The sequence below is a fragment of the Monodelphis domestica genome, chromosome 7, assembly GCF_027887165.1.
Source record: "Monodelphis domestica isolate mMonDom1 chromosome 7, mMonDom1.pri, whole genome shotgun sequence".
Taxonomy (NCBI): Eukaryota; Metazoa; Chordata; class Mammalia; order Didelphimorphia; family Didelphidae; genus Monodelphis; species Monodelphis domestica.
Genome location: NC_077233.1, coordinates 276080623 through 276092971, shown reverse-complemented (window position 1 = coordinate 276092971; position 12349 = coordinate 276080623).

Here is a 12349-nt window from a genome sequence, read left to right as displayed (position 1 = left end):
GAGTAAATTAAGTACTCTCTAAATGTGGGGGTTAAAATAATAAAGAGCTGCCTTATATGTTTAAGTGGGACTGGAAGCTTTCACTGCTGGCACCTGTGATTCACCAGCTGTTACTACAGAAGATGCTGATGACGTTTTAACTCCCTTTTTCTAACATATTACTCTATTGAACAGTCAGCCTCAGGTCCTGAAGAGAATGATTTCTTCCTTCCATAACTTAGTAATGTAAACATAAGGTTGTCTTTGTAACCTATGAATCACAGGTTTCGAGGGACTGAATTTTAAAAATTATAAACTGCTCCCTTATAAGATAGGCCTAAAAATTTCTGGCTCAAAGACTCAGATATGGCATCCAGAGCCATAGAGGTTATCCTTTTCAAGGTCTCTAAAGAAGAGACTATTGAGATAGTATTGAAAGGAAAGGGATGGGAGGAATAAAGAAATATAGGATTGATTCAGCTGATTCTCCAACCAAGTGAATTCTCTTCTCAGATATCTTGATACTGCAATGATTCCATGACTTTACTTGTGTGTTTATGGCTTTAGGAAGGACATAACAAAAATTGCACAGGAATATATAAAGATGATAGATTGCTCTTCTGCACTGATGGAATTATTATTCCTTGAGATCAAATGAATTAATATTTGAAAAGCACTTCACATAGTTCCTGGCATAGAGTAGGGGCTTGATAAATGCTTGGAAAGTTCCCCAGGTCCCTACACCCCTCCCTTTCATCCACTGAAGGATGTCTGTTTTCAACTCCATTATTTTTCTTGTTTGCTTATCTAAATATTCCTTCCATTAGCAAATAATGCCAGTCTTTGCTAAATATTCCTATGAATGGCATATGTCCTTTTATATATTCTCCATAGAAAACGTTGCTAACATAGAGGGTTTCTTACCTGGGCCCTCCATCTCCTAGGTTTTGTTTTTGCTCCAGGATCAACTCATATCCATTTCCTTTCCTAATTTTCTCCTATAATTCTTTCTCACTCTTTGGCCATTCTGTTTGCCTGTTTTTCTTTAGTAAGAAGGAAACAAGAATCTTTAAGTACCTATTATGAGAAATATAGCATGCCAAGCACTTTACAAATATTACCTCATTTAATCCTTACAACAACCCTGGAGGGAGGGTCCTCCTCATTTTATGCTCATTTTATCCTCATTTTATGTTTGAGGAAACTGAGGCAGACAGAAGTTAAATGATTTACCCAGGGTCACACATCTAGTGAGTATATCTAGTAAGTTTATACTATCTACTACCCTTTCTCCCGCACAAACTGAGCTTTTCTTTCATTTTAACTAATGACTCCTGAAAAAAGTATTCAAAGCTTTCGATCACCTCCATTTTCTTCCATTTGCATATTGTCCTTTGTAAGCAAGCGCATCACTTTGACTTTGGTCGGTGTGGCCACTTTCCCTGCACTTTCCCCGGATTTCTAAGCCTCTCTGAATGTGGCTCTAATGTCGGGTGCGTGTAACTGCTTACTGCTCTAATATTTTAATTACTCGTTTTCTTATTCTTCTCTGACCACGTTCAGGGTCGGTTCTTGAAATCCTTACTTGTAAGGCTCACGTCCGCTCTTCCCTCCTCCACGCCGGCTTTCCCCTTGCTGGGCACTTTATGTGAATTTCTGATTTTAAAGCCCCCACCAAACCCACTCAGCCAATGGCTTAACCCTATCTGCCGTGGCAGCATTGTGTAACAATTCAAAATACGGACTCCATTTCAACCTCAAATCGTTTAGAAAAGCGGGTTTCTCCCTGATTACCCCGGCAGAGAATAGGCAGGCTGTGTGGGTGGTCTGGGGCCAGCAGAACTGGGGCTGGGAAGACATCGATGACATCATGAATTCACTTGGCAAATTTATGAATCCTCAAGTCCACTGTCTGGAGGAGCGCGCCGGACTACTGGGGACTTTCTTTGCTGTGGCATTCAGGGCTGCAGAGGAAAGGAAGAGGCACTCTTCTATAGGCATGTTTTCAAACTGTTTGTTTTTTAATCAGACATTTCAGGGTTGAAAGTTATCAATGGTACACTTAGGAATTGCTTGAACTTGCTACAGCTTCAAGAGGAAAGTCATTACTAGATAAGGAATAATCCACCAATCCCCAACACCCTAGTATTCTAGAACTCTGACCGGAATGCTCTCTCAGAAATTTTGTTATTATTAGTTTACTTCTGGATTTGTGATTTCTTCTAAGATTGGACTTAGATGATCTAGATTATCTTGCTGCACAACGCTGGCAAGGGTTATCTTCAACAAATTCAATTCAACACGTTGATCTTATTTTTTCCCCCTTGTATTACCATACTTTATAGTTCTTCATGGGCTTTCACTCATTTCTACAAGCACTTAGATCAACATCAACTGTCTGCATGTGAATGTGGCAGAATAATTTAAAATCTTTTCAAAATCCCCAGAAAATCAGGGAACCTAAAAATACCATTTTCTGATGTTTCTGAGTTAGATTCTATGAGTTACAGCAAATCAGACACACTAAATTTTCTGGTTGCATCTGATCCTGTTAGAACTGTGCCCGTCTAGGGTAAAATACATTGATATCTTCTTTTCCAGATGCAAAACAGCAGGGATAAAGAGACATCATTTTCTTTGTCTTATAAGTAATTAATATTCCTTCCTTATATGTCTAGTGTTAACGCTTAAATCCATTGAAATAAATATTTCAATTATTTTTGGAAATTTTTTTTTTTTGTGGATAGAAAGCAGGCCTTTCCTGGTTCCTCCAGCTGTGTATGTTTTCATATTCTCTCTCTCTCTCTCTCTCTCTGTGTGTCTCTCTCTTTCTGTCCTCTTTCTCTCCTCTCTCTCTCTCTCTCTCCTCTCTGTCTCTCTCTCTGTCTCTCTCTCTCTGTCTCTCTCTGTGTCTCTCTCTCTCTGTGTCTCTCTCTTTCTGTCCTCTTTCTCTCCTCTCTCTCTCTCTCTCTCTCTCTCTCTCTCTCTCTCTCTCTCTCTCTCTCTCTCTCTCTCTCTCTCTCTCTCTCACCTAAATGAATTTGCTTTTCCAGCCTCAATAAAACTTCCAAAAAGTTTTATGTATAAAAGAGCTAGAAAAACCCCTAGAAGAAACAAAAGTTTGAGAATCTCAAGAGAAAAAAGGAAACAAAAATGTAAAGGAAAAGGATTTCAGTAACAGGTTTTAAAATGTCCTATGAAGTGGCAATCATTAAAATGACTTGGCACTGGTTATAAAAAGGAGAGGTTGATCAGAAGATTATATTAGATTCATAATATAACAAAAACTAACAGAATAATGCCATATCTGAGAAACTTCATTTTTTGTGGGGTGGGGATGGTCTGAACCAAAAAAAAAAAATTGATAGGAAAATTGGACAGAAGTCTAGCAGAAATTAGATTTAGACCAATATCTCATGAATAAATTACATTTTAGATTAATGGATAAAGGAAAATCTCGTGACTGAATAAGTAATAGAAGGATTCATACAAGATAAAATGTACAATTTTGATTATATAAAATTTAATTGTTTTGTAAAAAATGCAATATGAAAATAGAAGGGAAATGAATAAATGTAACTGGGAAAAATCTTTGCAAAATTTTTTCTAATAAAGATTTTGTTTCCAAAATAGAGAACTAATTCATATTTATGAGTAAGAGCTTTTCCCCAATGACAAATGATCAAAGGATATAAATTAGTAGTTTCAAAAAGAAGAAATCTAATCCATTAATAATAATATAAAATGCAATAATTTATTAATGTTAGAGAAATGAAAGTTAAAACAATTAATATGCTACGTCATCCCAATCAAATTGGTAAAGTCAACAAAAAAGAATAATGACAAATGGAGAGGCTCTTTGTAAAATAAGTACACTAGTGGTGTAGCTGTGAATTGTTATAGCCATTTTGGAAAGCAATTTGGAATTATGACCAGAAATCTTTCATGGTAGTTAAATTTTTAAAATTAAAAGTTTGTCCTCTTGTTTGGGAATACTAAACAAATTGAATATATGACTATAATATGAATATAAGAGAATACTATTGTGCCATAAGATATGATGAAATGGACAATTTCAGAGGAAAGTGGAAAGAATTTTATGAACGGATTCAGGACAAAATAATAGCATTATTCAGAAAAACAACTTTGAAAGGCTTTAGCACTCTAATTAACATGTAATATAATGAAAATGGGTGGGATTGGAAAAAAGAGGATACTGAAGATTTTGTGCAGGGAATGGAGGAGTTGAAGGGAGAGAAGGAGTATGGCTGTTGGTGAGGTATAAGGAGAGATGCCCCCTGCCAAGAGGCTATTTTTTTTAAATGGGGTTCCTCAGAAATGGGCCTGTGGGGATGTCTTCTCTGTGGATTGATGCTGAAGATGCCCCAGAGCAGGTAGGCATGGATCCTCCTTAGGAACAAGCCTCCCCCCAGACCAAGGTTGCCTAGCAGGGGTCCAATAAGGACCATTTATAGTTGAATGGCTATCCTGAGGTTCAGCTCCCTCTATGTCCCCTGACAAGATAGTCCTCTTATCTGACTGCAATATTCAAATAAAGATAAATTTTAACAATTGGATTGTGGAGGTATCAGGGAAGAGGGAATAGGGATGTCCCTAGATGAGGTTTGAATCTCTCAGATTTAGAGCTGAGGCCAGGCCTCACAGGCTGGTGGAGGGTTTCTGTTATTCCTGTCTATGCTATATCTGTGCTAGCTTTCTTAATTTCAAAAGTCTTAGTAGTAGACAGCAAGAGGACGAAAAGTTCTGACCTTAAGAGTTGGTTGGGCCTGTATCTTCAGGCTGACACCCCTAAAGACTGGCCTTACAGTCCAAACTGCTTCCCTTAAGTTTTTTTGTTGATGACATGATCACAGGAATCCAGGGAGAGCACACAGTTGGGAAATTCATGAATAGAGACACTCCTACCCAGAGACCAGGAGAAAGACTCTTCCACTTCCAGGGCCAGGGAGCAAGTGCTAGTCACAAAACCAACTGCCACTTCCAGTGGCCCCTTCCCCCACCAACTGTCAGTCTTGTCAATATCTTCTCTCTCTAATATTTCCACTGTTGTTTGTTCCAACTCAGTGGCAGAAAGTCCAGAACTTGACAAAGTTTTCCTTTCCACACACAACAATAGACCACAAGTTCAAAAAAAATAAAAATGAAACATATCACTAACAACTCAACAGGAAAATGAACTTTAAATGCAAAAAGAGGTATAAATTCTATGACATGGTTAATGTGGAAAGTTTTGCCAAACTAAGCAGCAAGGTATTTAGGAACTTGTTTTTCATTTTTAAAAATTTACTCAACTTTGATTATGATAGGTAGGTTGTGGTAGTTGGAAGTATAGATTAATTTTCTAAAAACTTTGTTATTTGAAAAGTAAAAAAAAATGATCATTATGAATTTTTAATAGAATCACTTAAAAATTTCCTGAACAAGGGCCTCCCCTCTGATACCCCTTATAACTTGTTCAACATCATTTTCTGAGGTAGGGCTATTTAAGATATTTATTTCACTTTCTGTTCATCTTAGTATTTTATTTTGTAGCCATATTTTTCTTTCTTAAAAATTGTCAATTTTGGTAATATCTAATTGTGTATAATAAATTCTGATCTTTCTTCTTTCTTTTATGCCTGCTATGATCTAGCCTTATTCATTTTTTAATTTTGGTAATTTTATTTTCCTTCCCCTTTTAATCAGGTAGTCTTTTCAATAACTTTATGTTTTTCAGAAATCATGTCTAGAACCTTTTAATTTTCTACAACAGCTTTTCTCTATTTTTAAAGACTTCCTCTTTTGCATTTATTTGAATTTACTCATTGCTTATATAGTTTTTAAAATTGCAAACTAAGTTCATTAATCCTCTCTTTCCCTCTCATTAAGATTTTTTTGTTTTGATTTTGTTTTGCTTTGATGTATAGTTTATTTTCTTCTGAGAACTGTTTTAGTTTCTTTCCAGAAATTTTTGTATATTGTTTCATCCTAATCAATATAGTTTCTAAGATTTGTTTTTTGAGTCAGTCATCTTTCATGAGGTCATTATGATCTCCATTGAGTTCTGTACCATTGCTTTTTTCCCTGTTCTTATTGCTTTTTTTTATTATTATGGTCTATAAAGGATGTACATAGCATATCTGCCTTTTTACATTAATTTAAAATTTTTTGTCCCCTAAAACATTATTTTTTTTGAAATGTATCAAATGGTGCTGAAAATATGTCTATTGTTTTATACATCCATTACATTGGTAAAAATGAAAATTTCAGGATATTATAATAATTAAAATTATGAGGCTGATAGTAGCTTAATAAATTTATTAAATCACCATGATGGGCCTGTTGGCATCGTGGAGAGCAGTAGGAACCATTGTCAGAGTTAGCCACAAGCCCATCATGGTAGCCAATAGATTAAAAAGCTAAGTATCTCTCTACCTCTTTCCTACCTTTCCCTCTCTTTACTACTCCTATTATTTTGATTTTATAAAGTTATCAAGCTACTATCAGTCTTATAATTTTAATTATTACAATACAAAGAATATAAAAAGAGGGTTGGATATGAAACTATGTTCTTTTATTGCTTTCATTTTAAAGATTCTCTATCAACTTTAACACAGAGACTTGTATATGTTTCCTTTTGAATTTCTTTTCTATTTTGTGTATTTTAAAAGTTAATACTATTTCCTTTCTTCTAACTCTTTTTTACATCACTATCTCTACCCACCAGCTTCACACACACACACACACACACACACACACACACACACACACACACACACCCCTCTTCCTTCCCAAATAAAAATATTATTTTGTAACAAATAAGTATAAGAGAAACTAAAGAAAACAAATTCACACATAAGTTCTGTTAGCCATGGTCCTTTTCACTTCATTCTGTATCTATTCATATGAACCTTCCTTGGCTTCTCTGTATCTATCTCTATCATCCTTTCTTATATTTCATAAAGATTTTAGAGCCAACTTTTCCAAATTTGTTTGTTCTGCATTTTTAATTTTGTTTAACTTTTTCATTAGATTTGTCCAGCTTTGAGAGAAGAACATTAAAGTCTCCTACTATTGTTTTGTTACTGCTTATGCATTTTTGTGATTCTATTAACTTGTTCTTTAGAGAAGGAAATTAGAAGCTATGCCATTTGGTACATATATGTAGAGTACTTCTATTGTTTCATTTTCTAAGATACCTATTAGGCATAACATGAAATATGTATGTATCCTTCTTTATACTGCAAATTTCAATTTTTACTTTGCAAGATATCATAATTACAAATCCTGTTCTTTTGAAATCATCTGGTACACAGTAAGTATTGTTCCAGTCTTTCATTTTAATTCTATGTGTTACTTTTTAAGATATTGCTTGTCTATCAAAAATTGTTCAGTTTTTTCATTCTTCTAGTCTTGTTCATCTAAATCTAATTAACCCATTCACAATTAAGTTATGAACTTATTTGTTTTATAATAATTTATGTTAATTTTAACCTTTTATTTTTTTATTTGGTAATTTGTTCCCATTAATGTTACTCATATTTCTTCAATGTTATTCTATTCTCATAAGCTTTCTCCCCTTCCTGTCTACCTGCTCTATCCCCAAATCCTTAATATAATTTATCTATTATTTATGTATCTATTAATTTACCTATTTCTCCTCCTTTTTTTAAACCTTTTTATCTTTCCAGTTAAGAAGCTCAAAATCTTCTTTCCTTGCATCCCTTTCAGCTTTTTTAAAGTAACTTTCTTTTGCCGGGTCTTCATTCATGAAGATTCCCTTTCCTTTGTTTTCCTCATTATTAATTTTCCTTTCCAGTCTATTATTAATTTTATCCTCTTATGCAAAGCTTTTCTGTGTTTTGTCTTTATTTTTTTAGGTCTTTCTATAGGGTAAATCATCTGAAGCACCAAATTTGGACTCCTCTTTCAAAGATCTTACCTCATCATTGCTATTTTCTGCCATGCTTCTCTATTAGAAATATCAATCCATGAAGAGAACAATTTTGGATGGAAGAAGTATCATGTAGTATGAATCATTCTGTGAGTCATTCTGTCTCAAGTAATGAGATGCAGTCCTATCATTTATCATGAACCATTTCTGCTCCCAATGCCATGCAATCCTGTTTCTCTGCTTTTCTATACTCCCTACCATGCTGGTTGCTTGGGATCCTTGGGGACTTGTGCTTTCTTTTCCAATGAAACATATTACTGGAAGGTATGGCCCTTTCTCAAAGAAGGTAGCCTTCTGTACAAATCCCCCCACCATGGAATCCATTATTTCACCACAAACATGCACATTATATGATATTGTCATGAGAATATTCTTTAGTGACTCTTTTTGTTTCCCTTCCCAAGTGAGTTTCCAATTTCCTCCATTCTAGATCCACTCTACCATTTCTTTTATCCTGTTTCCCCACAGCTCCTACTCTTTATAAAATCAGACAAATTAACATCCCATCTTTCTTCACTTATGGGTTGGATAGGTGCTGGGGCCATCAGTGATAAAGTTACGGGCAGATAGGCATAAACTTCCAGCTTTCCTCTTACCACCTTCACTATATTCATATAATCCCCAGACTTTTGTTATCCCTTCTACAAGAGATGGCAATACATTCACAGGGTATTACAAGATTTAGCCCATGAACTAAGTCTAACAATCCTAACTTGAATTGTTTGTGGATTAAACAGTCCAGTTAAACAAAAGAGACTAACAGAATATACAAGGAAACAAAACCCAACAATTTGTATGTATAAGAAACCCAACAGAAAATATAAGTATGAATAAAAACTGAGAGGCTTGAGCAAACTTTTATTGGATTGTAAGCTCCTTGAGGGCAAGGGTGATCTCTTTCATTTTTTTTTTTGCATCTCCAGCCCTTAGTCCAAATGCCTGACACATAGTAGGCACTTAATAAAGGATTATTGATTAATTCCAAAGATATAGGCGTTCATAATTTATTTCTTCCACCTTCCCTTTTTCTGCCTTCTTAAATTCCTCTTAAATCTTTAGCTCTTTGGTTCCTTTCAGTTTCTTATGGTAATTCTTTGTCTTTTTTTAACCTTTTATTTAATTTTTTAAATGATAGTTAAATTTTCAGTTATACTTTTCACTTATCTTTCATTTAAATGTTGTTCTGATAGTAATAGCAGCAAAAGCCATTTAACACCATAATAATAATAATAACAATAATAATAATTTTCTTTGAGACACAGCATCTCAGGCTATTATTGCTTTCCAGTTTTTTTCCCTCATGGGTCACCGATTCCCTAGGTAGTTTCCTTATTTTCCACATACAAAGGAAACATTATAAAAATGGCAAACCACTTGTTCTCAAACCAATAAAGAAGTAATTCAAACCAGGTAAGTTGATTTCCCTTCTTATTTTGCTCATGAAAAGCATATGGTTTTTCAAGCCCATAGAGGCCAACAGTAATAAGAACAGTAGCCTGATAGCGTATCTATACCTATATGTGTTAACCATGCCCATGTGTTAGCGTTTGTCAGGCAACAGATTCAGTTTCAATGCAAAAGTGTACATTTTTCAATTATCATAATTTCCTGTCTACACTCCCACCTGGTCTATAACACCCAGCCTCTCTGTTGGCTAAGTCATTAGCTGAGTGTAAGCCACCAAAACACATTTCCCCTAAAAGTACCTAATATGTCAATATGTCAAGGGCTTGTTATTTAATCAGTGTGGGAACCTCCTCTATTGATGCACTGTACAACCTGTCTATCTAAAGTCTTAAAGAATGCTCTGAGAGTCAGAGAGATTAAGTAACGTTCTTTGGTCACGCCTATAATCAGTTTCAGAGACAAGATTGGAATTCAGGTTATCCTTCTTCAAGACTTCAAGACTCGAACCTGTGTTATATAGTGTCTAGAAATACATTTTTCTTAACCCTCTCAGGTTTTTGATTTAAAAATGTCAGAGACCTTAGAGATGCTCTTATTGAAATCCTTTGTTTTATCAATGATGAAATGAAAACTCAGAATACTGAAGTGACCTTTTAAAGGACACACATATGAAAAGTAATAAGGACAAGATCAAAGCACTTTGCTCCATCCAAATTCGGAACTCATCATTACACTCTATTATTTGCTGATATTCCTAGTCATAGGAATCATATTATGAATATTGCAAAATATACTCTTCTAATTCCATTTCATTTAGCATATGAATATAAAGGGCCATTTACATCTGGTGAAAGTGAGGGGCCAATAATAGCTAGATCCAGACAAAATTTGTGGAGGCATCCAGCAAGCTTTCCTCACCTAACATCTGCACCATTCAGACCTAACAGCCCATGTGACTGCTGCCCCAAGCCAAGTGGAATCAAAGATGGGGTTTTGCTGCATGATCAAATGTCTACAAGTGGCTTAGTTGAGACCATAACATAAATGGGACTGTATTCAAGTCACAACAGCACTCCCCACAGAAATCAAGCTAATAGATTGACGTCATCTTTGTTCAATGACTCCATACTCGGCTGCAATTACAATGTTTGTGAATGTCTGGAATGGGGAGAATTCTTTTATTTGAGATGTTGAAATCAGGCACATTGGAATGAGCATGCAAAACAGATTTTCAATGCTGGATTTGAATAAACTAATTCATAAAAAACTAAGCACAGAAAATGATTTCCTTTACTGTCTTTTATTCAACCTGAACCTTTCTATTTTCCCCAAAGCTTATTAGAGGAAAACAAGTACATTTAGCATCATCATGAAAGAATTTGGGAGTAAAAACAAATAAAAACAAAATGAAGTCAGATGTTTCCACTGGCAGTAAAGGTAGATGTCTAGAGATATCAAAAAGGAAATATTAGCATTCAACAATATTATTCGCTGACAAGTCTTCTGGCTTCCTGCTCAAATCTTTGTAATATTTACACTATAACACAATAACAGTATTTTGTCCTTCCCATAATACAGTATGTTCCTTTGGCATATGAAGATGAGAGAAATCACATTTTATATATTCTATTTAACAATGGATTCAAATTATCTGTACCAAGATGGTCTATTAAAAGAGGGACTGTTTTACAAGACAGTTAGTTGAGAATACAAAATATGCTTTAAGTAAGGATTTTCAATAAAAATATGCATTGTTTGTGTCTCTGTTACTTTGTGTTCTATTCTGTGGATTTAAAAAATATTTTGTTAATGCTCTTTTAAAATTCTCTCTCTTTTATTAAAAAAAATTTATTTTTGCCTCACTAGGGTTATCCCTCTCTCTGATCTAGAAAAAGGGCACTTATGACAAATAAGAATAGTTAAGCAATAATATAAATTCATGCTTTGACCATTTCTGAAAATGTATGTTTATTCTTTGCCACTAATTCATGAAATCTGTTAAAGAGTAAAAAAAAAATGATTTGTCACCAATCTGTTAGAATTGTGGTTTGTCATTGTAGCATTTAGAGTTTAGTTTTTCAGAATCATTTTCCTTTATATATCACAGTTATAAAAATTGTTCTCTTGGTTATAATGACTTCAATTTGCATCAGTTCATAAAAGTCTTCCCAGATCTCTCTGAATCTTCCCTTATCATTACTTATTATGGATAAGAAATATTTCATTATTCACATACCAGAATTTGTTCACTCATTCTCTAAATTATAGGCACTGTAGTAATTTTCCATTCCATGCTAATCAAAAAGTGCTGGTGTAAATATCTGTGTGCATGTGATTTCTTTCCCTCTTTTATCTCTTTTAGGTGTATGCACAGTAGCATCTATTTCTTTTTTTCCATATAGTTCCAAATCACTTTCTAGAATGATTAGTTCAGTTCACAGCTCCACAAATAGGACAATAATGTACTTATCTCTCATAGACCTTCTATTCCTCATCTTTACCAGGTTGACAGATGTGAAGCAGATAGTCAAAGTTGTTTTTATTTGTATATTTCTTATTTCTAGCAATTTTAAGCACTTTAAAATATGATTCTTGAGAGTTTGCATTTCTTTTGAGAATTTCCTTTCATCGTTTATCTATTAGGAAGTGGCTCTAGTCCTTATAAATTTGAAAAAATTCTATATATATCTTGGATTTTATAGCTTTAAGAGAAATTTGCCATGGCGGTTATTCCTAGCTATTTCCTTTCTATTTATAGTTCAATTGATTTTGTTTCTGTAGAAACCTTTCAAATATTTTATTATTAAAACTGTCCATTTTATCTCCTGTGATGTCCTCTATTGCTTCATTGACTGAGCTATCCATAACTGTGAATGATATCTCCTTCTTTGCTCCTCGAATTTGTTAATGATATTATCCTTTACACTTAGTCATGAACCTATATGGAACTTGTATGATGTAAGATGTAAGATAGCATTCTGAATCTAATTTGTGGCAGACTCATTTCTA